At 47.6% G+C, this 26,325-nt stretch overlaps 1 protein-coding gene across 1 annotated transcript in view; it reads left to right on the top strand.

Annotated features, from left to right (window-relative positions):
* Positions 1-11,732, top strand: part of LOC125449621 (uncharacterized) — a 45,494-nt gene extending 33,762 nt beyond the window's left edge. Inside the window, exon 10 of the mRNA XM_048525467.2 lies at positions 11,431-11,732. The gene's annotated coding sequence lies outside the window, so the exon portion shown is untranslated. The remainder of the gene's footprint in view (positions 1-11,430) is intronic.
* Positions 11,733-26,325: the final 14,593 nt, after the last annotated feature.

The raw sequence follows: 26,325 nt of genomic DNA, 5'->3' as shown, positions 1-26,325 counted from the left end.
GTAATTGATACCTCCAATTCTTTCTTTATTCCATGTGGAGTGAAATGAATTGGCCGAAGACAGGCATTAGATATGCTGGGGTCCTCTGGAGGAATCCAAGGAGAATAATTGGCTTTGCTGTTCTGGCTGAAGCTCGTTGTGAAAGCTTCAGCCTTATCTATTGCGCTGATATGCTGGCCTCCTAAAGAACTGAGGACGGTGACACTTGTGGAGTCTCCTCCTCTAGCAGGTGGCCCAGTTGTCCACCTGTTATGGATGTGACCAGATTGAATCCATTGGTTGTCGAATCACCTCGGCCTGCCTATCACTTATTGCTTATGCTGTTTGGCACATACTTTCTCCTGTTTGGTTGTTTCACCAGGTTGGCACCTCATCTTCAGGTGTGCCTGGTGCTGTGCCTGGCATGCCCTCCTGCACTCTCCATTGACCTGGGTTGATCCTCTGACGTGATGGGAATCATTGAGTGGGTGCAATGCCAGGCCATGAGGTTACGTTACTGATGGCCCGAAGTACATCATGGATGCCCAGTCTTGAACCGGTAGATTCATTCAATGTCTATCTCATTTAGTACGGTGAGAATGCTACATGACATGCTGGAGGTCATTTTCATTGCAAGGTCTTCGCTTTGCACACTGTCGCTGGTAGCTGCATCTGCAGATGTGTGTTTCCCTTTAGATTGAGCTCGAAGGTTGACAAGGTGCAGACTGTTCTCTGGACAGGGGTCCCAATGCCTACCACCAAGAGTGGCTCAGCAACAGCACTACTAATAGAGCTGGTTGGGTCCTAAAGGGCATAGCTGCTAGACTGGGTCTATGACAGGTGGTGATGGAACCAAAAAAAGGGGAAAATACATATCTGACCTCATCCTCACCAATCTGCTGGCTGCAGTTGCATCTGCCTATGATAGTATGGGTCAGAGTGACCATTACACAGTCCTTGTGGAGACGAAGTCCCGCCTTCGCATTGAGAATAACTATCGCCATGCTAAATGGGATAGACTTTGCACAGATCTTGCAACTCAAGACTGTGCATCCACGAGGCGCTGTGGGCCATCAACAGCAGCAGAATTGTACTGCAGCAAAATCAAGAACCTCATTCCCCCCTCAAGTCAGGGGATCAACACTGACTCAATGGAGAGTGCAGAAGGGTATGACAGGAGCAGCACCAAGCATACCTGAAAATGAGGTGCCAAAGTGGTAAAACATTACGATTGACGTGCCAAACAGCATAGACAGAAAAGGTGCTCCAGAACTTGCTGCTCCCCTATCCAGGCACTCCCAGTACAGCTACAACATTGGCATCTCCATGACAATGTGGAAAATTGCCCAGGTATGTCCCGTACACAAAAAGCAAGGCAATTCCAACCCGGCCAATTACTGATCAGAGATAATGGGAACTGCAGATGCTGGAGAATCCAAGATAACAAAGTGTGAAGCTGGATGAACACAGCAGGCCCAGCAGCATCTCAGGAGCACAAAAGCTGATGTTTCGGGCCAAGACCCTTCATCAGAGAGACCTTCATCACCTCTCTGATGAAGAATCTAGGCCCGAAATGTCAGCTTTTGTGCTCCTGAGATGCTGCTCGGCCTGCTGTGTTCATCCAGCTCCGCACTTTGTTATCCTGGCCAATTACTTGATCATCAGTAAAGTGATGGAAAATGTTATGTAGCAAGACTGGATTAGCAGAAGCCTGCTCGCTCTTATTCAGTGTGTACTCTGCCAGAGCCACTAAACCTCTGACTCTGTTGTAGAATTAACATGAACATGGAGAAAGCAGCAGAATTCCAGAGGTGAGGTTAGAGTGACAGGCCTTGATAACTAGACACCATTTGACTGAATATGGTATCAAGGAGCTGGAAGAAAAGTGCAGTTGATGGGAATCGGGGATAAACTGTCTGCTGGTTGGAGCCTTACCCGAGACATTAGGAAGATGGTAGTAGTTATTGGAGGTGAGTGTCATCTCAGCTCCAAGACGTCTCTGCAGGAGTTCCTCAGGGTAGTATGCCAGGCCTAACCAGCTTATCAATGACCATCCCTCCATCACAAGGTCAGAAGTGGAGATGATTGTACAATGTTCAGCACCATTCGCGGCTCCTCAGATACTGAAGCAGTCCATGTCCAAATGCAACAAGATCTGGACAATATCCAGGTGTGAGATGACAATTGGCGAGAAATAGTCACAGCAAACAACTTCCAGGCAATGACAAGCAAAACACAATGTAACCACTGCCCCATGACATTGAGTGATGTTGTCACTACTGAATTGTGGTGCTGTGTCCTCAAGTCTAGGTATCCTGCAACAAATAGTCCACCTGCTAACTCCCCAAAGCTGTCCACCATCTACAAGGCACAAGCCAGGCGTGTGAATGAATACTCCCCACTTGCTTGAATGGGTACAGCTTCATAAATACTCAAGAAGCTTGACACCATCCAGGACAAAGCATCCCACTTGACTGGCACCACATCCATAATCTCTTCCTCCTGCCAGCACCGACGCTCAGTGGCAGCAGTGTGTACTGTCTACAAGATGCACTGCAGAAATTCACCAAAGATCCTCAGGCAGCACCTTCCAAATCCATGACCACTTCCATCCAGAAGGACAGGGCAGCAGATACATGGGACCCCCACCCCCTGCAAGTTCCCCTCCAAGCCACTCACCATCCTCACTTGGAAATATATCGCAGTTCCTTCATTGTCGCTGGATCAAAATCCTAAGGGTATTGTGGGTCAACCCACAGCACATGGATTACAGCTGTTCAAGAAAGCAACTACTCACCACCTTCTCAAGGAGGGGGGCAACTAGGGACAGGGCACTATATGCTGGGCAGTCTAACAATACCCATGTCTGATGAATAAGTAAAAATAATTAGAATAGTTGCAATAATAACACTTCACTTGCCTGTGCATTGTACAGATTCACAAACAGTCAAGTCCCACATGGTGTAACACACAGGAGCAAATGGTTCCATTTTCCTGTTCTAAGTATAAAAATTGTGAGGCACATACAAAGGATGGCATTTAATACAGGGTGTTACAATGTTGAGTGGCGTGCTTGTGGATTGTGAGGCAGGAAGTTAGAACTTGGAATTTGCAAAATGCTAGGGGGGATGCATTGTGTGGTCCCTTTAAAAAATGATGTGCTTAAGAGATTTGAGGAAAATGTCTGTGAGCAGCTTCAAGTACATCGAGAGCACCCAAATTAAAACAGTGGAGGCAATGGCCTAGGGGTATTAGTGTTAAGACCCAGGAAATGCATTGGGGACCTGGGTTTGAATCCTTCCAGGGCAGCTGGTGGAATTTGAATTCAACAAATATCTGGAATTAAGAGTCCAGTTATGACCGTGAATCCATTGTTGTTTGTCATGAAAAACCCATTTGGTTCACTAATGTCCTTTAGGGAAGGAAACTGCCATCCTTACCTGGTCTGGCCTACATGCGACTCCAGACCCAGAGCAATGCAGTTGACTCATAAGTGCCCTCTGGGCAATTAAGGATGGCCAGTTAATGCTGGCCTAGCCAGTAATGCCTTCATCCTGTGAATGAATTAAAAAAAGGTTATGCAGTTAGCAGGCCAAGCAGCGGTTTTGTTTTGTTACCAAGACGAGATTTGACTAAATTTAAATATGATGGTTTTGACAACATAGGACCAATCCCAGTGTAAGAAACGTATGTATCATCAAGGGCATAAAAAGAAGAGGGCAGTTGGAGAAAGACAGGAGACCTAACTGCCATCTGCCAGAGTTAACAGCTCTCAGCTCTCAATAGAGAAGCACTGGCTCTCACAGTCTCCCATAAGTCTCAGAGAAAGCACCATCTATTCACAACATTCCTAGCTAAGATTCCTGACAGAAGAAACGACAGTAATCATTCTGGATGATGTAATCTGGCTCTAATTTTGAGAGACTAAATACTATTTTACTTTATATAAGTGGGATTTATAGTTATTGGAACAGCATACCAGTACAATCTTGTTTGATTTAGGAATAGTTGGTAGTCATAAGGTGTTTATTTTGTTTGTTAATAGTTTCGGTAATTTGTTCACTATTAGAGTTAGATAAATAAATTGCTATTTGTTGATTGTTTCAGGGATTTATTTCATTTAACCACTGGAAGTTGCTGAAAGGCAGGTTACACCACTTTTCACACTTCTTATACGGTGGGGCCCTCCTCTTTGGGTGTTTCAATTTTTGCTCTCACGGGGGTGGGGTGGTTGTCAATTTCCACTTTATGACAAGGGGAATGTGCATTGATGCATTGAGCAGGAGGGTGGCTTGATGTGAATTGATGGCGCAATTGTAAAACACATGAAAAGAGAGAGGAAATTGGAAGGACACAGAGAATGTGGCCCCTGGAAAAGCATATGATGTATTGGGCTTCATGAGTAGAGATGCTGACCATCTAAGTCAGTAAATTACAGTGAGCATTTGTACAGCTGGGGTTCAGTAACAGCTGAAGGAATTTAGGAAAAACACGAATGCTGTTCCTTTCATAGAATCCCTACAGTGTGGAAGCAGACCATTTTCAAGTCCACACTGACCCTCTAAAGAACATCCCACCCAGATCCACTACCCTTGCCCAGTAACTCTGCATTTCCCATAGCTAATCCACCCAGCTGGTACATCATTGGGCACTACAAGCTCAGACAATCTACATAACCTGCCTATCTGTGGACCACAGAGAGAGAGAGAGAATATCCAAGCTCCATACAGATAGTGGACCAAGCAGCATCAGAGGAGCAGGAAAATTTGACGTTTCGGGTTGGGAAGGGTCTTGACCCGAAACGTCAAACTTTCCTGCTCCTCTGATGCTGCTTGGCCTGCTGTGTTCATCCAGCTCCACACCATGTTATCTCAGATTCTCCAGCATCTGCAGTTCCTACTATCTCCATACAGATTAGTCACCTGAGGCTGGGCTTGAAGCCTCAACCCTGGTGCTGTGAGGCAGGAGTGCTATCCACTCTGTCACCCCGCACACTGCTTACGCAGGCAAGTGATCAGGCAGCAGAAAACCCTAAATTCATCGAATTTAATCTTGGTGTTAATTTCGACTGACTGCATATTTCCCCAGACTAGATGGACTCTTTTATCTGATATTTGGCTCCACCGTCCCTTTTCCCTGTCTTCCCAGGAGTAAGGAGCGGTGACAAATTTTGGAAGAGTGTACAAGAAGTGATTTGAAATAATTTGAGGGCAGCACGATGGCTCAGTGGTTAGCACTGCAGGCTCTCAGCTCCAGGGACCCGGGTTCAATTCCAGCCTCGGGTAACCGTCTGTGCGGAGTTTCCACGTTCTCCCCGTGTCTGCGCGGGTTTCCTCCGAGTGCTCCAGTTTCCTCCCACAGTCCAAAGATGTGCAGGCTAGGTGGATTGGCCATGCTAAATTGCCCATAGTGTTCAGGGATGTGTGGGTTATAGGGGGACGGGTCTGGGTGGGATGCTTTGAGGGGCGGTGTGGACTTGTTGGGCCGAATGGCCTGTTTCCAGACTGTAGGGAATCTAATCTAAAAACTTGCCTTTTCTTGAACTGGAAATCAGATGAGAAGTTTAATAAGTTGCCGCTACAATGTCAAAATTGTTAATGTCTCAATCAAAGTTACAATCGTTGCAAGCAATGTGCTATGTCTGAAAATATATGCAATCTTTCCTGATGTGGATACCACAGAAAGAAAGGCAGTTTGATGGAGACCAACATGCTACACCTCAGTGCACTTTCCTCGGCATCACATTAAAGTAGACTTCACAGGTTGTATATATTTGTGGCTGGGATAAGGATGTGGTTTCAAAGCACATACTCATGGTATTTATATTTACAATGTACTTTCTATTGTCTAGCTTGTTAGCACAAGAGTACACGACCTTTTGAGGCTTTAAAGTCATTAGCATTTGCTGTACTTTTAAACAACGCATGCAATTCAGTGGTGAAATTTGAGGCAGCATTTTTGTGTCATTTGCTTTTATAACAGTTCCTTTCTGTGAATATTGAAACAACCATCTTTATCATACACTTTTAGCCACTGTTTTCAAAAGTAATAAACACTTTGGAACTAAGGCTGGAGCTTGTCCAATCCTGTGTTACCAACATTGAGCAGCAGTTGAGTTAATGACTTGGTGACAATTTCTATATTAACTTTGAGCAACTGTACTCCTAAAGGAATTCCTTGCAAACTGTGGACCTGCTGTGCATGTTTAATGTACATTTTAATGGCAGGATTTTTTATGATTGTACATTGTTCGGGCTAGGTTCTGGTTTCAGATTTTTTTAAAAAATCAACTGATTCAGAGATGTTGCGAACAGCCTCTGGGGCAGGTGGAACTTGGCTCTCCAAGCTCAGAGGCAAACGCACTACCACTAGTACTGCTGCGCTCTGAGTCACTGGCTAGGCCTCAGCTTAAGAATAGTGTTCAATTCTGGGCACCAGACTGAGGATGAATGCTGAGGTGTTAGCCAATGCTCAGGAAAGATTTTCAATAATTACGTGACTCCAAACCCACAGCAACGTCATTGACACCCATCTGTTCCCTGGGTAACATGTTCTGGCCTTACCCACATCCTATGAGGAAACAAATAAGCACTGACAATGACACGTTCCATTAATTTGTTGATGTATGAAGATAAACTATTGGGGCGCGAACTGGAACAGCTTGGTGGCTCAGAGGTTAGCCCTGCTGCCTCACAGCACAAGGGTCACAGGCTCAATTCCACTCTCGATTGACCCTCTGTGTGGAGTTTGCACATTCTCCCTGTGTCTGTATGGGTTTTCTCGGGAGCAATGATTTCCTCCCACAGTCCAAAGGTTTGCAGATTAGAGTGGATTGACAGTGCTAAATTGTCCCGTAGTGCACAGGGATGTGCAGGTTAGGGTGGATTGGCCGTGCTAAATTGTCCCGTAGTGCACAGGGATGTGCGGGTTAGGGTGGGTTGGCCGTGCTAAATTGTCCCGTAGTGCACAGGGATGTGCAGGTTAGGGTGGATTGGCCGTGGTAAATTGTCCCATAGTGCCCAGGGATGTGCGGGCTAGGGTGGATTGGCTGTGCTAAATTGTCCCGTAGTGCCCAGGGATGTGCGGGTTAGGGTGGGTTGGCTGTGCTAAATTGTCCCGTAGTGCCCAGGGATGTGCTGGTTAGGGTGGATTGGCCGTGCTAAATTGTCCCGTAGTGCCCAGGGATGTGCGGGTTAGGGTGGATTGGCCGTGCTAAATTGTCCCATAGTGCCCAGGGATGTGCGGGTTAGGGTGGGTTGGCCGTGCTAAATTGTCCCGTAGTGCACAGGGATGTGTGGGTTAGGGTGGATTGGCCGTGCTAAATTGTCCCATAGTGCCCAGGGATGTGCAGGTTAGGGTGGGTTGGCCGTGCTAAATTGTCCCGTAGTGCCCAGGGATGTGCGGGTTAGGGTGGGATGGCCGTGCTAAATTGTCCCGTAGTGCCCAGGGATGTGCAGGTTAGGGTGGATTGGCCGTGCTAAATTGTCCCGTAGTGCCCAGGGATGTGCGGGTTAGGGTGGGATGGCCGTGCTAAATTGTCTCATAGTGCCCAGGGATGTGCGGGTTAGGGTGGGTTGGCCGTGCTAAATTGTCCCGTAGTGCACAGGGATGTGCGGGTTAGGGTGGGTTGGCCGTGCTAAATTGTCCCGTAGTGCACAGGGATGTGCAGGTTAGGGTGGATTGGCCGTGCTAAATTGTCCCGTAGTGCCCAGGGATGTGCGGGTTAGGGTGTGATGGCCGTGCTAAATTGTCTCATAGTGCCCAGGGATGTGCGGGTTAGGGTGGGTTGGCCGTGCTAAATTGTCCCGTAGTGCACAGGGATGTGCGGGTTAGGGTGGGTTGGCCGTGCTAAATTGTCCCGTAGTGCCCAGGGATGTGCGGGTTAGGGTGGGTTGGCCGTGTTAAATTGTCCCATAGTGTCCAGGGATGTGCAGGTTAGGGTGGATTGGCCGTACTAAATTGTCCCGTAGTGTCCAGGGATGTGCGGGTTAGGGTGGGATGGCCGTGCTAAATTGTCCCGTAGTGTCCAGGGATGTGCGGGTTAGGGTGGGATGGCCGTGCTAAATTGTCCCATAGTGCCCAGGGATGTGCAGGTTAGGGTGGATTGGCCGTGCTAAATTGTCCCATAGTGCCCAGGGATGTGCAGATTAGGGTGGATAGGCCGTGCTAAATTGTCCCGTAGTGCCCAGGGATGTGCAGGTTAGGGTGGATTGGCCGTGCTAAATTGTCCCGTAGTGCCCAGGGATGTGCAGGTTAGGGTGGATTGGCCGTGCTAAATTGTCCCGTAGTGCCCAGGGATGTGCGGGTTAGGGTGGGTTGGCCGTGCTAAATTGTCCCGTAGTGCCCAGGGATGTGCGGGTTAGCCGTGCTAAATTGTCCCGTAGTGCCCAGGGATGTGCGGGTTAGGGTCGGTTGGCCGTGCTAAATTGTCCCATAGTGCCCAGGGATGTGTAGGTTAGGGTGGGTTGGCCGTGCTAAATTGTCCCGTAGTGCCCAGGGATGTGCGGGTTAGGGTGGGTTGGCCGTGCTAAATTGTCCCGTAGTGCCCAAGGATGTGCGGGTTAGGGTGGGGTTGGCCGTGCTAAATTGTCCCGTAGTGCCCAGGGATGTGCGGGTTAGGGTGGGTTGGCTGTGCTAAATTGTCCCGTAGTGCCCAGGGATGTGCTGGTTAGGGTGGATTGGCCGTGCTAAATTGTCCCGTAGTGCCCAGGGATGTGCGGGTTAGGGTGGATTGGCCGTGCTAAATTGTCCCATAGTGCCCAGGGATGTGCGGGTTAGGGTGGGTTGGCCGTGCTAAATTGTCCCGTAGTGCACAGGGATGTGTGGGTTAGGGTGGATTGGCCGTGCTAAATTGTCCCATAGTGCCCAGGGATGTGCAGGTTAGGGTGGGTTGGCCGTGCTAAATTGTCCCGTAGTGCCCAGGGATGTGCGGGTTAGGGTGGGATGGCCGTGCTAAATTGTCCCGTAGTGCCCAGGGATGTGCAGGTTAGGGTGGATTGGCCGTGCTAAATTGTCCCGTAGTGCCCAGGGATGTGCGGGTTAGGGTGGGATGGCCGTGCTAAATTGTCTCATAGTGCCCAGGGATGTGCGGGTTAGGGTGGGTTGGCCGTGCTAAATTGTCCCGTAGTGCACAGGGATGTGCGGGTTAGGGTGGGTTGGCCGTGCTAAATTGTCCCGTAGTGCACAGGGATGTGCAGGTTAGGGTGGATTGGCCGTGCTAAATTGTCCCGTAGTGCCCAGGGATGTGCGGGTTAGGGTGGGATGGCCGTGCTAAATTGTCTCATAGTGCCCAGGGATGTGCGGGTTAGGGTGGGTTGGCCGTGCTAAATTGTCCCGTAGTGCACAGGGATGTGCGGGTTAGGGTGGGTTGGCCGTGCTAAATTGTCCCGTAGTGCCCAGGGATGTGCGGGTTAGGGTGGGTTGGCCGTGTTAAATTGTCCCATAGTGTCCAGGGATGTGCAGGTTAGGGTGGATTGGCCGTACTAAATTGTCCCGTAGTGTCCAGGGATGTGCGGGTTAGGGTGGGATGGCCGTGCTAAATTGTCCCGTAGTGTCCAGGGATGTGCGGGTTAGGGTGGGATGGCCGTGCTAAATTGTCCCATAGTGCCCAGGGATGTGCAGGTTAGGGTGGATTGGCCGTGCTAAATTGTCCCATAGTGCCCAGGGATGTGCAGATTAGGGTGGATAGGCCGTGCTAAATTGTCCCGTAGTGCCCAGGGATGTGCAGGTTAGGGTGGATTGGCCGTGCTAAATTGTCCCGTAGTGCCCAGGGATGTGCAGGTTAGGGTGGATTGGCCGTGCTAAATTGTCCCGTAGTGCCCAGGGATGTGCGGGTTAGGGTGGGTTGGCCGTGCTAAATTGTCCCGTAGTGCCCAGGGATGTGCGGGTTAGCCGTGCTAAATTGTCCCGTAGTGCCCAGGGATGTGCGGGTTAGGGTCGGTTGGCCGTGCTAAATTGTCCCATAGTGCCCAGGGATGTGTAGGTTAGGGTGGGTTGGCCGTGCTAAATTGTCCCGTAGTGCCCAGGGATGTGCGGGTTAGGGTGGGTTGGCCGTGCTAAATTGTCCCGTAGTGCCCAAGGATGTGCGGGTTAGGGTGGGGTTGGCCGTGCTAAATTGTCCCGTAGTGCCCAGGGATGTGCGGGTTAGGGAGGGTTGGCTGTGCTAAATTGTCCCATAGTGCCCAGGGATGTGCAGGTTAGGGTGGGTTGGCTGTGCTAAATTGTCCCGTAGTGCCCAGGGATGTGCGGGTTAGGGTGGGTTGGCCGTGCTAAATGGTCCCATAGTGCCCAGGGATGTGCGGGTTAGGGTGGATTGGCCGTGCTAAATGGTCCCATAGTGCCCAGGGATGTGCGGGTTAGGGTGGATTGGCCGTGCTAAATTGTCCCGTAGTGCCCAGGGATGTGCTGGTTAGTGTGGGTTGGCCGTGCTAAATTGTCCCATAGTGTCCCAGGGATGTGCTGGTTAGGGTGGATTGGCCGTGCTAAATTGTCCCATAGTGTCCCAGGGATGTGCGAAATAGGGTGGATTGGCCGTGCTAAATTGTCCCATAGTGCCCAGGGATGTGCTGGTTAGGGTGGGTTGGCCGTGCTAAATTGTCCCATAGTGCCCAGGGATGTGCGGGTTAGGGTGGATTGGCCGTGCTAAATTGTCCCATAGTGTCCAGGGATGTGCGGGTTAGGGTGGATTGGCCGTGCTAAATTGTCCCGTCGTGCCCAGGGATGTGCAGGTTAGGGTGGATTGGCCGTGCTAAATTGTCCCATAGTGCCCAGGGATGTGCAGGTTAGGGTGGGTTGGCCGTGCTAAATTGTCCCATAGTGCCCAGGGATGTGCTGGTTAGGGTGGGTTGGCCGTGCTAAATTGTCCCATAGTGCCCAGGGATGTGCAGGTTAGGGTGGGTTGGCCGTGCTAAATTGTCCCATAGTGTCCAGGGATGTGTAGGTTAGGGTGGGTTGGCCGTGCTAAATTGTCCCGTAGTGCCCAGGGATGTGCAGGTTAGGGTGGGTTGGCCGTGCTAAATTGTCCCGTAGTGCCCAGGGATGTGCAGGTTAGGGTGGATTGGCCATGCTAAATTGTCCCATAGTGCCCAGGGATGTGCTGGTTAGGGTGGGTTGGCCGTGCTAAATTGTCCCATAGTGCCCAGGGATGTGCTGGTTAGGGTGGGTTGGCCGTGCTAAATTGTCCCATAGTGCCCAGGGATGTGCCGGTTCGGGTGGTGGATCTGGTTGGTCTGCTCCTCAGATCGTTGCTGCGGACCGAATGGGTCAAAAAGTCTTCCCCCATACTGTTGGGGTTCTGTGACTTTATAATCGCTAGGGTTGAACTTACCCTGCTCATTTTTATGAACGTGGAGTGTACACACGAGAGAAAGTTTCCCCATTGCCCTGTAAATGCCAGTGCAGAGTTTCTACTTGAACAGCTTAGCTCCAAGCTTAAATCTTCTCTGTTTTCAGCAGAATGTTGGCAGGCAATCCAACGCCTGTGGACTAGCCCGCAACTTCCTTGTTATCCTTGTTGCAGTGAATCAAATTGCCTGGCGGCTGCTGCATTCCTCAGATTAGATCATCCACACAGAACGTCTCGTTGAAGGTGCACCCATGTGTGTTATGTATCGATAGGCCAGACTCCACCATCATTGAGGGCGGGGCTAAATTGTTAAAATTCAATCATAATTCAAACCTGGATTTAACAGCGCATTAGAAAATTACATCTCATTCATTGATTATGGAATCTGTCATGCTTACACAAGTTATGACAATGTTATCATTGACTGTCCACATCTCCAACTATTAAAACCTACTGTGTAATTGCCAGTAAACATAACTGTGTATGTGTTTTCTTTGCCTTTCAGTTCCTCCGATTGCCGGTACTATATTTCCTCTCAGTCATGTTTGAAAAATAGTTATCTTATTATCTGAAGAGAACAAAGAAGTCCAAAACTAGAGGGGTATAGGTTTAAGGTGAGAGGGGAAAGATTTAATAGGGACATAAGGGGTAACTTTTTCACGCAGAGGGTGGTGCGTATATAGATCATAGAACATTACAGCACAGTACAGGCCCTTCGGCCCTCGATGTTGCGCCAACCTGTGAAACTAATCTGAAGCCCATCTAATCCACAATATTCCTTTATCATCCAAATGTTTATCCAATGACCATTTAAATGCCCTTAAAATTGGCGATCCCACTACTGTTGCAGCCAGGGCATTCCACACCCTTATTGCCCTCTGAGTAAAGAACCTACCTCTGATATCTTGGAATGAGCTGCCAGACGAAGTGGAAGAGGTCGGTACAATTACATTTAAAAGGGTTTATGAATAGGACGGGTTTGGAGGGATATGGGCCAAATGCTGGCAAATGGGAGTAGATTTATTTCGGATATCTGGTCGGCCTGGACGAGTTGGACAGAAGGGTCTGTTCCCATGCTGTACGACTCAATGACTCTATAAGTACAAGGCCGCGGGAAAGAAAACAGGCAAGTGGATGAGCTGCCTTGCGAGTCAGTGGAACCAGAACCAGTCACAGCAGAGTAGATAGCCTCCCTACAAACACTGTAAGATTCTGAGGTATCAGGGCTGACAAAGCACTTACAGGGTGGATCAATCATCATTTTGTTGTGCAGACACAGTCCTGAATAAGACGCGAATCGACAGCAGAGTATGTTTCTTTTCCCCATTGCATACGCAGACAAAGGGGAGGGAAAGAAAAAAAAATGAGAGAGAAATGTGTAACGTCTTCCCACTCAAGTGGATTACTGACAGCTGCATCGCGCCGTCTGGGCTGAACAGTTAGGAGCAGGATGTGGTTTTCGCTGCAAAAAAGTGATACCTCGAACACACGCTAACTGCTACCATTTGACATTTTAGTTCCCACGCTGTCTGAGACCTTATGGTCTCTGAATGTGACTCACTTTGCATAATGTTTTCAACCACTGAATACAAAGTGACTGGGCATTGCTGCAGTTCCGCTGACCTACTGAAGTTTTAGCAAACTTGTTCCGTCGCTATTAGCGCTGAATTATTTTACTGCAAAGAAAGATCACATTTCCAGGTATGTGTAGAAACTGTCCATATGAGATTGACATTGATAAATAGGCCGAGCAAACACTTTGCTTTCACTGGATTGGAATCCAATATATATTTGAACATTGTGTTCAAGTCTGGTCTTCCTGCTGCAGGGAACATGATGTTAAACTTGAAAAGGTTCAGAAAAGAGTTGCACGCATGTTCCTGGGTTTGGCGGGTTTGAGCTACAGGGAGAGGCTGAATAGCTTGGGGCTATTTTCCCTGGAGTGTCCTAGGCTGAGGGGGTGACCTTATAGAGGTTTTTCAAATCATGAGGAACACGGACAGAGTGAATAGACAAAGTCATTTCCCCGGGGTAGGGGACGCAAAAACCAGACGTGCATAGGTTTAAGGTCAGAGGGGAAAGATTTAAAAGGGATCTGAAGAATCACTAACGTCTTTGCTCCAGGGTACAGACATCCAAAAATAGGAGGCACAGGTTATGATGAGAGGGGAAAGATTTAAAAGGGACCTGAGGGGCAACTTTTTCACACAGTGGGTGATGTGTGTATAGATTGAGCTGCCAGAGGAAGTGATGGAAACTGGTACGATTACAACATTTAAACGGTATCTGGATGGGATTATGAATAGGAAGGGTTTAGAGGAATATAGGAACTGGGGCCTGATTAATTCAGGATATTTGGCTGGCGTGGATGAGTTGGAGGGAACGGTTTCTTTCTGCGTTGACTCCATAACTGATTTAATGACACCAAACCATTTCTCTACCTCTTACAGAGTTGAACACCTCTGTCATTTAAGAAATTTTGCACAGCCTGTGGGAAAATAACAGGGTTAACGTCAGTTTTATCAATGGGGGAGTTTGGGTACAGTTTTTTTATCATTGAATCTGGAATATATTGAGGATTCGGTTGCAGTCCGGGGATTTGGTTTGAATGCGGGAACTGCACTTAGGAGACACAACGATGTCCTGGAGAAAGTGAAATTGAACATCTGCCGGAATGTGTTCAGAGGCCAATTGAAATCCTGAAGAGTTCTGAGAGCTGAGAGAGAACGTTACCTTTTCAAGACAATGATAACTCTCAGGTATACCTTGCACTCTGGGAGTATGTCAGAATGCAAAGGTAGCGCCAGTTCATTAATTGCCGAGCAATCAACAGAAAGGAATCAAGTGCATTGCTTTGAAAACATGTAGCTTGTGATTAAAAAAAAGGCCACTTTGTATACAGACAGAAGCTAATGCAGTCCCTCCCTCATGGTATGATTCTATGACTCTCTATCTACATCAAACTCCTTGTTGCAGTTGACCCTGAAGCCCGATAGTTACCAGGGTCTCTGAGATGGATCTTAGCTGCTCCAAACCCATGTGTCATCTGGCTCCAAGGGTATTGTTCAGCGTCTGGGAGGAGAGGAACCCATCGGCTTTATGCAGTACTGTGAATGTTGGGTATCCGGGTGCCGAGCCATTAACAGCACAACCAGAGAAAGTAGGACCATTCAGCCCACTGAACCTGCTCCACCATTCAATCCAATCATGGGCTGATCATCGAACTCAGTCTTCTGTTCCCACTTTCTTGAAAACATTCAAAGATTTCCTCTCAACCACTCCCTGTGGTAGAGAATTCCACAGGCTCCCCACACTCTGGGTGAAGGCATGTCTCCTCATCTCTGTCATAAATGGCCTACCCCCTATCCTTAGGCTGTAATGCCTGACTGTGGATTCCTCCCCGGTCACCGGGATCATCCATGCTGCATTTACCTTGTCTGGTCCTGTTTGTGTTTTAGAGGTTTCTATGAAATTCCCCCATTGTTAGAACATAGAAAAGTACAGCACAGTACAGGCCCTTCGGCCCACGATGTTGTGCCGTGGATTAATCCTAATCCAAAAACAAAATAACCTAACCTACATTCCCCTTAATTCACTGCTGTCCATGTGCATGTCCAGCAGTTGCTTAAATGTCACTAATGACTCCACTTCCATGACTACCACTGGTAAACTATTCCATGTGCTCACAACTCTCTGGGTGAAGAACCTCCCTCTGACGTCTCCTCTATACCTTCCTCCTAACACCTTAAAACTATGACCCCTCATGGCAGTCAATCCTGCCCTGGGGAAAAGTCTCTGGCTATCGACTCTATCCATGCCTCTCATTACCTTGTACACCTGTTGTGGCAGGGCTGGCTACAACTCGGGGAGAGGAGGGGGTCTTTCGAGGCTAACTTCCCTGAGGGTCCTGCAGCATGACCATTTCAGTCCCTTCACTGGTCATACCAGGGAGTTGGTACTGAATGGGATGGGGGGGACAGGACCTTCCCCTCCCCTGTTCAGTGATCTATTGGACGATCATGACAATCACTTCCTGAGCGTCAGACTTTATCGGATACTTTCTGTGTTGTCGGTGAGCTAGCAGTGAGACAGATATTAGTCCAGTCTTTAAGCACACTGTACCTATATGCAAGGCATAGCCTGGTCAACCAGACCCCTTCTTGTCCCACTCCACCTCTGTGAGGCTGGCTCTGTCTCCCATCCTGGGCGAACTCACCCCTGTCCTGCAGAAACCAGTGGGCCCTTTCTCTCCCTATTGGGTGACCACTTTCTCTCTCTCTTTGTTTATCAAGGTAGCTCACTCAGGTCGGTCCTTATCAATTGTTCGCTCCACCCAGGCCTCTTCACCATTCAGTAGAGCGAGCAATGTTGGGCTGGGGGAAGCGATAACCAGATGGAATTATTGCTAAACTGTTAATCCAGGGACCCAGGTGATACCCTGGGGAGAGACAGTAGGAATTGCCGATGCTGGAGAATCTGAGATAACACGGTGTGAAGCTGGATGAACTCAGCAGGCCAAGCAGCATCAGAGGAGCTGGAAAGTTTGACGTTTCAGATCGAGACCCTTCTTCAGAAATGTCAAACTTTCCTGCTCCTCTGATGCTGCTTGGCCAGCTGTGTTCATCCAGCTTCACACCATGTTATCCCTGATACTCTGGAGACCTGGGTACAAATCCCACCATGGTGAAATTTGAACTTAACAAAAGTCTAGAATTAAGAGCTTAATGATAACCATGAAGCCATTTTCAATTGTTGTAGAAACCTTCAGGAAAGGAAATCTGTCCTCCTTACCTGGTCTGGCCTGTGCATAACTCAAGACCCACAGTAAAAGTGGTTAACTCTTAACTGGCCCCTGGGCAATTAGGGATGGGGTGATAAATGTCAGCCTAACCACAACATCCACATCCTGTGAATGAGAAAAGAAATAACTGAAGCACCAGGTTATTTAGACACAATGCCTAGGCCCCTTCATAAAACGTCAACACACATCGCCAACACTCCTCACTTCTGGGTGTCTCCCAGTTCGGAGATGCCAATGTCCATTTTTGTTGGGGGTGTGGGTTGGAGGTGTGGGGAGCTATCTCAGTTATCCCTCCTTCTACCGTCCTCCTTTCCCTGGTGACCCGTCTGGCCTGCCACAATGCACTCTTGTCAGTTGCCCATTTCCAGCCCCTACTACCTCACTGGTCACTTTCTCGACTTCTATTGTCTATCTCTGTCCCCCACTTGGCTACACCACTTTAACGGGGGTGGGGGGGGGGGGGGGGGGTGGGGGGTAGTGTCCTGCAGGGTGTGGGGGTGCCCCATTCTAGGGGCACTTTGATGTTCCCTGCTTGACCTTACACTCAGCATTCTCAACAGCACAGCTTCTTCCCAGCCACAATCATTCATTCACCGTTGTGGGGTGGGGAGGGGGGAATTGTGGCGTCAGCTTTATTTCTCTGATGTATGTGTGGACCCCTTATGTTGGATCAGAGCGTGTATCCAAGTGCTTCTTTTCAGATTCGGATAACATAATGAAGAGAACAACAGCAATTTGCATAAATATGAATGCTTCTTAAGTAATAAATGATCATAATGGCAATAATAAATTATTAGAGAGGTAATAACAAATGGAAGAGAAAAAGAATAAAACAAGCAACAAATCTCATGTTCCTCTGTCTTTTAGGGACCCCTCAATCAATGGCTGGCCTGGAGGTTCAGGGTCGTTCTTGGCATTGTTCACGTTCTGGTCTGAAGTGAAGTCCAGCAGCCTTAGAACAAAAACACCAGATGCAACAGACAAAACCATAGAGAATCATACAGAAAACAAGTTTTCTTTTTAATTATGCTGTCTGTGCCGCTCACTGGAGTGTTCCCAGGACTGAGCCAAGCTTGTCGAGTATCATCAACAATTTTAGCCCTTTGGCCCATCCTGCACAGTCTATCTTCTCATGCAGCTGTTGAATATCATCATTAACTTGAGTCCTTTGGGCCATTCTATACACTCCTTTCCTCTCAGTTTGCCCCTAGCCCTTCCTCCTATGGCCAATTTGTTCCAATATCTCTGACACGTGCCCCTGGAATTTACCCCCGCTGTTTTGCCCACCTCCCACTCAGCAATAGAGAGCTGACCTCTGACCGTAGTGGGGTCTGATTCCCCCAGGCTGGAACACACAATGTGAATGTTTGCTTCATGCTGTCAGGATCTACCGCTTCTTTCACCTTATCCCAGTCGTCAGTCTCCATTTGTTTTGGGGTCTCTGGGCTGTTCATCTGTTTCTCTGCTGGGGAGAGTTTGGAGGAGCGGTGGGGTCTATATAACGCTGCCCTGTCTGCCCTGTGTCTGCTCATTGCCACACCATAACCTTTTCCCGCTTCCCCCCCTCAAATCGCCCTTCACTGTGGGTCTCAGCTCATTGTACAGAGAGGTGTGAATTTCACACCCCTGACCCAGTTGCACCCTCTTGCTTCATTGTCGACATCGATCTGTAGACTGTGGCATTACAAATTACCATCCAAATGAATCCCAAATGTCTTCAGTGTTCCCACCTCTCTCACTCTTTGAATTTGTGAATTCCAGACACACACATTTCTTCATCTCTCTTACCCACCAGGCATTTCATTATTGACGCCCTGCACCTCCCTCAACTAAACGCTTCCATTTCCTTCACTTAAGCTGATGTCACCCCTCCTGAACCCTCCATTAAGGTGAAAAGTTTTTTTTCCTGTCTTCCTTATCTATGTCCCTTATTCATTTTCTACATCTCAGTCACGTCCTCGCTCTATCTCCTCTGTTGGAAGGAGTACAATCCTAATCTGTTTAATCTCTCTTCAGAACGCAAACTCTCCAGCCCAGGCTAATCTCCTCTGCACCATCTCCAATGTGATCACATCCCTGCTATCATGTGGATTCCAGAACTGCGGAAACCTGCATTGGGCTGACATTTCAAAAGGGACTTGAACGCACTCATGTCAAACCTCAGTAAGAGATCACCTTAGTATCAAGGACAATTCTGATCTCCTCATCTAAGGAAACACAGAAACAGGTCTAGGCCATTCAGCCCATTGAGGCTGTACAATGCGAGAATGGATGATCCAACAAATCAATGCATGTCCCTCACAACATGCCCATAACCATGCAACCCACTGGCGAATCTATCAATCTCTCCCTGAAATGATCACAAGCACTGAGGCTCCACAGCCCTCTGTGGAAGAGAACTCCAAAGGCTCACAGCCCTTTGAATGGAATTCGATTCCCCACATCTCAGACCTTATATGGCATCTCCCCTCATTTTATATTATGCCCCTTGGCTCCAGACCTCCCAAGCAGGAAAACACCTTACCTGCATCTCTCTTAAGATAATCTCATATTCCTCAAAACTCTCACAAATACAAGGCCTGGTTTTCTCAATCTCTTCTCATCGGATGGTCCCACCATTTCGGCACCAGGTCTGATTTGTGACACAGGTGGGAGATGTGTTTGGGAGGTGGAGTTTGGATAGCGGGTGGAAGATGTTTCGGTGAGGTGGACGGTGGATAGCGGGTGGGAGATGTGTATGGGAGGTGGAGGGTGGATAGCTGGTGAGAGATGTTTAGGGGAGGTGGAGTTTGGATAGCAGGTGGCAGATGTGCAGGGTGGATAGTAGGTGGCAGAAATATGGGGGAGGTGCAGGGTGGATTGTGGGTGCGAGATGTGTAAGGGAGGTGCAGGGTAGATAGTGAGTGGGAGATGTGTAGAGGAGGTGCAGGTTGGATAGTGGATGGGAGATGTGTAGGGGAGGTGCAGGGTAGATAGCGGGTGGGAGGTATGTAGGGGAGGTGGAGGGTGGATAGCGGGTGGGAGACGTGTAGGGGAGGTGCAGGTGGACAGTGGGTGGGAGATATGTAGGGAAGGTGCAGAGTGGATAGTGGTTGGGAGATGTATAGGGGAGGTACAGGGTGGATAGTGGGTGGGAGATGTGTATGGGAGGTGCAGGGTGGATAGTGGGTGGGAGATGTGTAGGGAATGTGGAGGGTAGTTAGTGGATAGGAGATGTGTGGGAAGGTGCAGGGTGGATAGCGGATGGGAGATTTGTAGGGGAGGTAGAGGGTGAATAGCAGGTGTGAGATTTTTTAGGGGAGGTGGAGGGTGGATGATTTGTGTGGGAGGCGAAGGGTGGATAGTGGGTGGAGATGTGTGAGGACGGTGCAGGGTGGATAGTGGGTGGGAGATGTGTAGGAATGTTATTTATGTTATGTATTCATGTTCTTAAAAATGTCTACTGTTCATATTTCCCAATAAACAAATGAGTATTCATGTCAAAAGTTTCTTTTTCTGTTTAGTGAACATTATTATCCAGTAACAGAATGCATTTGAAAGCTCGTTCTTACAATAATCCATTCCATTATCAATCTCATTGTGTTTATCAGTTTAAAATCTACAATGAGACATGTCTTTAAGGTGTGCATTCCTGTATTGAATTTATGAATTGTATTGCTGATTCTTACATTTAGTCCCTAGCAGAGGGTGGATCACGCTATATGGTGTGTGTGTGTGTGTGTGTGTGTGAGAGAGAGAGAGAAAGTGTGTGTGTGTGTGTAAAACATTTATAGTCCCCAGCAGAGTGGAATCAAGCTCTGTTGTTCAATAGATGTGGATTGGAAAAGCGCATCAGGTCAGACAACATCCGAGGAGCAAGGGAAGTCAAAGTTTTGAGCTGAAACCCTTCATCAGGACTGAAGAGGGGTAGGGAATCCCAGAAATAAATAGATGGAGGGGAGTGGGGCTTTGGGAGGGTAGGTGGGATAGAAATAGGTGGATGCAGAAAGGGGGTTATTGTGATTGGTCTGTGGGAAGGGGCGAATGGATAGATGAGTAGAAAGATGGGTAGGTTGGGGCAGGAGAGATTTTGAAGTTGGTGAAGTCAATATTCAGGTCATTGGGCTGTAACAATATGCAGCGTCATTCCTCCAGTTTACATTTGGCCTCAATCTGACAGTAGAGGAGGACAAGGATGGACATGTCACCAGGGGAGTGGGAGGAGGAGGGAAAGTGGATGGCGACTGGAAGATCGATTTGGTTGGTGTGTGCAGACATAGGTGCTCTGTGAACTCATCCCTCAGTCTGAGGAGGCCACATTGGGAGCAACAGATACAGAAGATGAGGGTAGGTAAGGTGCAAGTGAATCTCTGCTGAATTTGGAAGGATTGTTGTGGAGCCTTGGGCGAAGGTGAGACGGGAGGCGTAGAGGGCATGGGTTGTGTCCCAAATGTAGGTGGTGAGTTCCTGGACCGAAGGGGAAAGCATGGAGCCAGGAGCAGGCAGCGGCAGTGGGTCGACTGGGGCAGTTGGGTTTATGGGCTTTGGGTAGGAGATGGAAATGGGCAGTGTGGGGTCGGGCAACTATCAGGTTGGAGGCTGTAGATGGGAGATTTCCCGAAGTAATGAGGTTATTGATGATTGGGAGTGTTGATGGCTTGGTGATCGGGGTGGTGTCGTAATCAAGGGGACAGGAGGGTGAGATGTCAGAGCATTGGCATTTGGCCTGAGTGACGTACAAGTCAAAGCATCATACTGCCACCAAGTTTCCCCCACCCCTTAACAACGGGTTTAATGATGAGGTTGGCGTTGGAACAAAGAGAAAGGGGGGCTCTATGTTCCTATGGGAGAAGTTGGAGAGTGTGTGTGTGTGTGTGTGTGTGTGTGTATCAGTGTACATGTATGTATGCATGTGTGTGTGTGTGCGCACATGCGTGTTTGTGTATGTATGTGAATGTGTGTGCGTATGCGTGTATGTGAATGTGTGTGCGTATGTGAGATTGTGTGTGTGTATATCAGTGTACATGTATGTATGCATGTGTGTGTGTGTGTGCGCACATGCGTGTTTGTGTATGTATGTGAATGTGTGTGCGTATGCGTGTGTGAATGTGTGTGCGTATGTGAGATTGTGTGTGTGTGTATCAGTGTATATGTATGTATGCATGTGTGTGTGTGCGCACATGCGTGTTTGTGTATGTATGTGAATGTGTGTGTGTATGCGTGTGTGAATGTGTGTGCGTATGTGAGATTGTGTGTGTGTATCAGTGTACATGTATGTATGCATGTGTGTGTGTGTGCGCATGTGCGTGTTTGTGTATGTATGTGAATGTGTGTGCGTATGCGTGTGTGTGAATGTGTGCATATGTGAGATTGTGTGTGTGTGTGTGTGTGTGTGTGTATATACATCTGATCATGTATGTCTGTGTTTGTGGATGTATGTCTGCATGAGCGTGTGTGGACGTGTGCGTATATGCATGTTTATGTGAGTGAGTGTGTGTATATGTGTGTGTGTTTATGAGTGTGTGTGTGTTTGTCTGTGTGTGCGTGAGTGTGTATAACATTCACAGAGGGAGGTCATGCTGTGACTGCACGTGTCCAGGTGTAATATTTATAGTCTCCAGCAGGGGGAGAGCAGGCTGTGTCTGAACAAAAACTGGAAAAGCTCGAAACATTAACTCTCTCTTCGCAGATGCTGCCAGACCTGCTGAGCTTTTCCAGCAGCTTCCGTTTTTATTCCCGGTTTACAGTATTTGCAGTTTTTTCGGTTTTTATTCCATTGGTGCATGTGTGTGTAACATTTGCCTGGTCTGGCATCCAGGTGACTCCGGACCCACAGCGATGTCATTCCCTCTTAACTGTCCTCTGGGCAACAGCCCAATTACAGATGGGCAATAAATGCAGGCTTCTAGTTTATTTTTTATTCATTCACGGGAGGAGAGCATCAGCAAGGCAGCATTTATCGCCCATCCCTAATTGCCCAGAGGGCAGTTAAGAGTCAACCACATTGCTGTGGGTCTGGAGTCACATGTAGGCCCAGGCCAGGTAAGGATGGCAGTTTCCTTCCCTAAAGGGTATTAGTGAACCAGAAGGGTTTTCCCCCCAAATCAACAATGGGTTCACATTGACGCTGAATTCCTGATATTTATTGAATTCAAAATTGCACCATCTGCTATGGCAGGATTCAAACCTGGGTCTCCAGAAGGTTCTTTGGGAATCCTGGATTAACAGTCCAGCAATAACACCATTAGGCCATCACTTCCACAATGTGATGGCTACATCACGTGAAAGAATAATAAATTATCTCATGGGTTCCTCTCCACAGATGCTGCCCAAGCTGCTGAGTTATTCCAGAAGTTTTTGCATCATATTTAGTGGTTTAATGGGCAAATAATTCCCCTTTCAGTGAAATGCAGCAAGGCAGGCAAAACATTGAAGATAGAGCTTTCTGAAGGTACATTAACCGTCTGGTGTTTGGAGTTTTAGACAAAGATTTGAGGACACAGTCATTGCCTGAGGGTCAGCACTGTTAAACTCTGTGAGTTGTGGTCACTGGAGATCCTGAGCCCAGACCCTTGTAATTTTGAAACCTATCTCTGTACAAAGAGAGCAGGAGTGAAGGGGAGGTGGAGGAGGAGAGGGGGAAGGGAGAAGATCAGAAAGAAAGGACGAGAGGGAGAGTGGAGGGGGGGAGAGGTAGGAGAGAGGGAGGATGGAGGGAGATGGGGCGGTACAGAGGGAGAGGGGGAAGGCAGTAGGAGGAGAGACAGGGAGGAGGGAGAGAGGGCGGAGAGGGAGAGAGAGGTAGAAGAGAGAGGGGAAGACCATAGGAGGAAGAGAGAGGAGACAGTAACAGAGAAGGGAGAGAGGGGAGTGAGAGAGAGAGGGAGGAGAGAGAGGGAGGAGGGAGAGGGGGGCAAAGTGAGGGAGGGGGAGAAAAAGGGAGGAGGGAGAGAACAGAGTGACAGTGAAGGGGGACAGAAGAGGGGGAGTGGCATTTTTGTTTAGGTATAACATTACAGAAGTATACAGGGAAGATATTCCTGGGAATATGTTCAGGGAAGTTATTTGGGTGGAACTGAGGAATAAGTAAAGGATGATCTCCTTACTGGGATTGTACTGTAGACCCAACAATAGTCAACAGGAAATTGAGAAACAAATTTTTAAGGAGATATCAGTTATCTGTAAGAAGAATAGTGTGGTTATGGTAGAAAATTTTAATTTGAGGACTTGGATGGAGAGGAATTTGTTAAGTGTGTACAAGAAAATTTTCTGATTCAGTGTGCAGTTGTACCTAGTAGAGAAAAACTTGACCTACTCTTGGGAAATAAGGTGGGGCAGGACTGAGGTGTCAGTCAAAGGGGGGCACTTTGGGGTCAGAGACCATAATTCTGTGTTTTAAAATAGTGATGGAAAAGGATAGATCTGGTTCAAAAGTTAAAATTCTAATTTGGAGGAAGGCCAATTTTGACAGTATTAGACAAGAAGTTTCAAAAGTTGATTGGAAGCAGATGTTTGCAGGTAAAGGGACAGCTGGAAAATGGGAAGCCTTCAAAAATGAGATAACAAGAGTCCAAAGACACAATGTTCCAGTTAGGGTGAAGGGCAAGGCTGAATGCTGCAACGAATGCTGAATGACGAGAGAAATTGAGGTTATGTTCAAGAATAGGAAGGAAGCATATGTGAGGTACAGACAGCAGAGATTGAGTGAATCCTTAGAAGAGTATAAAGGCAGTAGGAGGGAACTGAAGAGGAGAATCAGGAGGGGCGAAAAGGGTACATGAGACAGCTTTGGCAAATAGGGTTAAGGAGAATCCAGGAGGATTCCACAAATACATTAAGAACAAAAGGGTAACTAGGGAGTGAATAGGGCCCCTTAAAGATCAGCAAGGTAGCTTATATGTGGAACCACCGGACATGGTGGAGATGCTAAATGAGTATTTTTCATCAGTTTTTACTGTGGAGAAGGACATGGAAGGTAGAGAATGTAAGAAAATAAATAGCAACAGCTTGAAACATGTCCATATCACAGAGAGGAGGTAATGGATAGCATAAAATGCATAAAGGTGGATTAATCCCTAAGACCTGATCATGGGTATCCTAGAAAACTCTGTGGGAAGCTAGGGAAATGATTGCTGGGCCCTTTGCTGAGATATTTATATCATCAATAGCCACAGTGAGGTGCCGAAAGACTGGAGGTTAGTTAATATGGTATCACTAGCTAAGGAAGGTGGTAAGGAAAAGCCAAGGAACTATAGACTGGTGAGCCTGACATCATTGGTGGGCAAGTTGTTGAAGGGGATCTTGAGGGACAGGATTTTTATGTATTTGGAAAGGCAAGGACTGATTAGGGACAGTCAACATGGCTTTGTATGTGGAAAATCATGTCTCGCTAACTTGATTGAGTTTTTTGAAGAAGGAATAAAGAGGATTGATGAGGACAGAGCAGTGGATCTGATCGATATGGACTTTCAGTAAGACGTTTGACATGGTCGACTGGTGATCAAAATTAGATCACATGGAACACAGGGAAAATTAGTCATTTGGATACAGAACTGGCTCAAAGGTAGAAGGCAGAGGGTGGTGGTGGAGGGTTACTTTTCAGACTGGAGGCCTGTGACCAGCGGTGTACCACAAGGATCGGTGCTGGGTACACTGCTTTTTGTCATTAATATAAATGGTTTGGATGTGAACTCAGGAGGGATGGTTAGTACGTTTGCAGATGACACCAAAATTGGAGGTGTAGTGAACAGGTTACCTCAGAGTACAATGGAATCTTGATCAAATGGGCCAATAGGCCGAGGAGTGGCAGATGGAGTTTAGATAAATGTGAGGTGTTGCATTTTGGAAAGGTAAATCAGGGCAGGAGTTATACACTTAAGGTCCTTGGGAGTGTTGCTTAACAAAGAGACCTTGGAGTACAGGATCATAGTTCCTTGAAGGTGGACTCGCAGGTAGACAGGATAGTGTAGTGGTGTTCGGTACGCTTGTCTTTATTGGTCAGTGCATTGAGTACAGGAGTTGGGAGGATCATGTTGCAGCTGTACAGGGCATTGGTTAGGGCCACTTTTGGAGTACTCTGTGCAATTCTGGTTTTCCTGCTATAGGAATGATGCTGTGAAACTTTGAAGTTTTCAGAAAAGATTTCCAAAGATGTTGCCAGGGTTGGAGGGTTTGATCTACAGGGAGAGGTGGAATAGGCTGGGGCTATTTTCCCTGGAGTGTCAGAGGCTGAGGGATCACCTTATAGAGGTTTGTAAAATCATGAGGGGGATGGATAGGGTGAATAGTCAAGGCCTTTTCCCCAGGGTGGGGGAATCCAAAACTAGACGGCATAGGTTTAAGGTGAGAAGGGAAGGATTTAAAAGGGACTTAAGGGCCAACTTCATCACGCAGAGGGTGGTGTATGTATGGAATGAACTGCCAGAGGAAGAGGTGGAAACTGGTATAGTTAGAACATTTAAAGGTCATCTGGATGGGCATATGAATGGTAAGGATTTAGAGGGATATGGGCCAAGTTCTGGCAATTGGGATGAAATTTATTTCAGATATCTGGCCAGCATGGATGAGTTGGACCAAGAGATCTGTTTCCTTCTTATATATCTCAATGACTCTAAGTTCATTCCAAACACAAGCAACTCTGTGTAGAAACATTACCTCTCATGTCTGCTTTAAAATTTTCCCCTCTCACCTTAAAGTTATGCTCCTAGACCTGAAATCCCTCACCATAGGGAAAAGACACATCCTATTCACCTTATCTATACCCGTCATTATTTTATAAACCTCTGTAAGATCACCTCTCAGCCTCCTATGCTCCAGTTAAAAAAGTCCCAGCCTATCCAGCCTCTCATTATAACTCAAACCCTCTATTCTCTGCATTTTTGAGCCTCCATTTCTATCTCCACTGTAAAAACTGATGCAAATATTCATTTAATCTCTCTCCCATCTCCTGAGGTTCAACACAAAAATGACCTGTTTGATCTTTAAGGGGTCCTAATCTCTCACCAGTTGCTCTCTTGATCTTAATGTATTTGTAGAATCTCTTCGGATTATCCTTAACCTTATTTGCTAAGGTTCTTTCATATTTTTTCCTTGCCTTTCTGATTTCCCTCTTCAGAATGCCTCTACACTCTTTCCACTGTTCAAAAGATTCAATGCTTATATCTAAGATGTGATTTTTTTATCCTTGACGAGAACCTCAATATCTTTATTCATACATTGTTTC

This window comes from Stegostoma tigrinum, chromosome 46 (genome assembly GCF_030684315.1).
Source record: "Stegostoma tigrinum isolate sSteTig4 chromosome 46, sSteTig4.hap1, whole genome shotgun sequence".
In the NCBI taxonomy this organism is placed as follows: Eukaryota; Metazoa; Chordata; class Chondrichthyes; order Orectolobiformes; family Stegostomatidae; genus Stegostoma; species Stegostoma tigrinum.
This window is presented reverse-complemented; position numbering and strand designations above follow the sequence as displayed.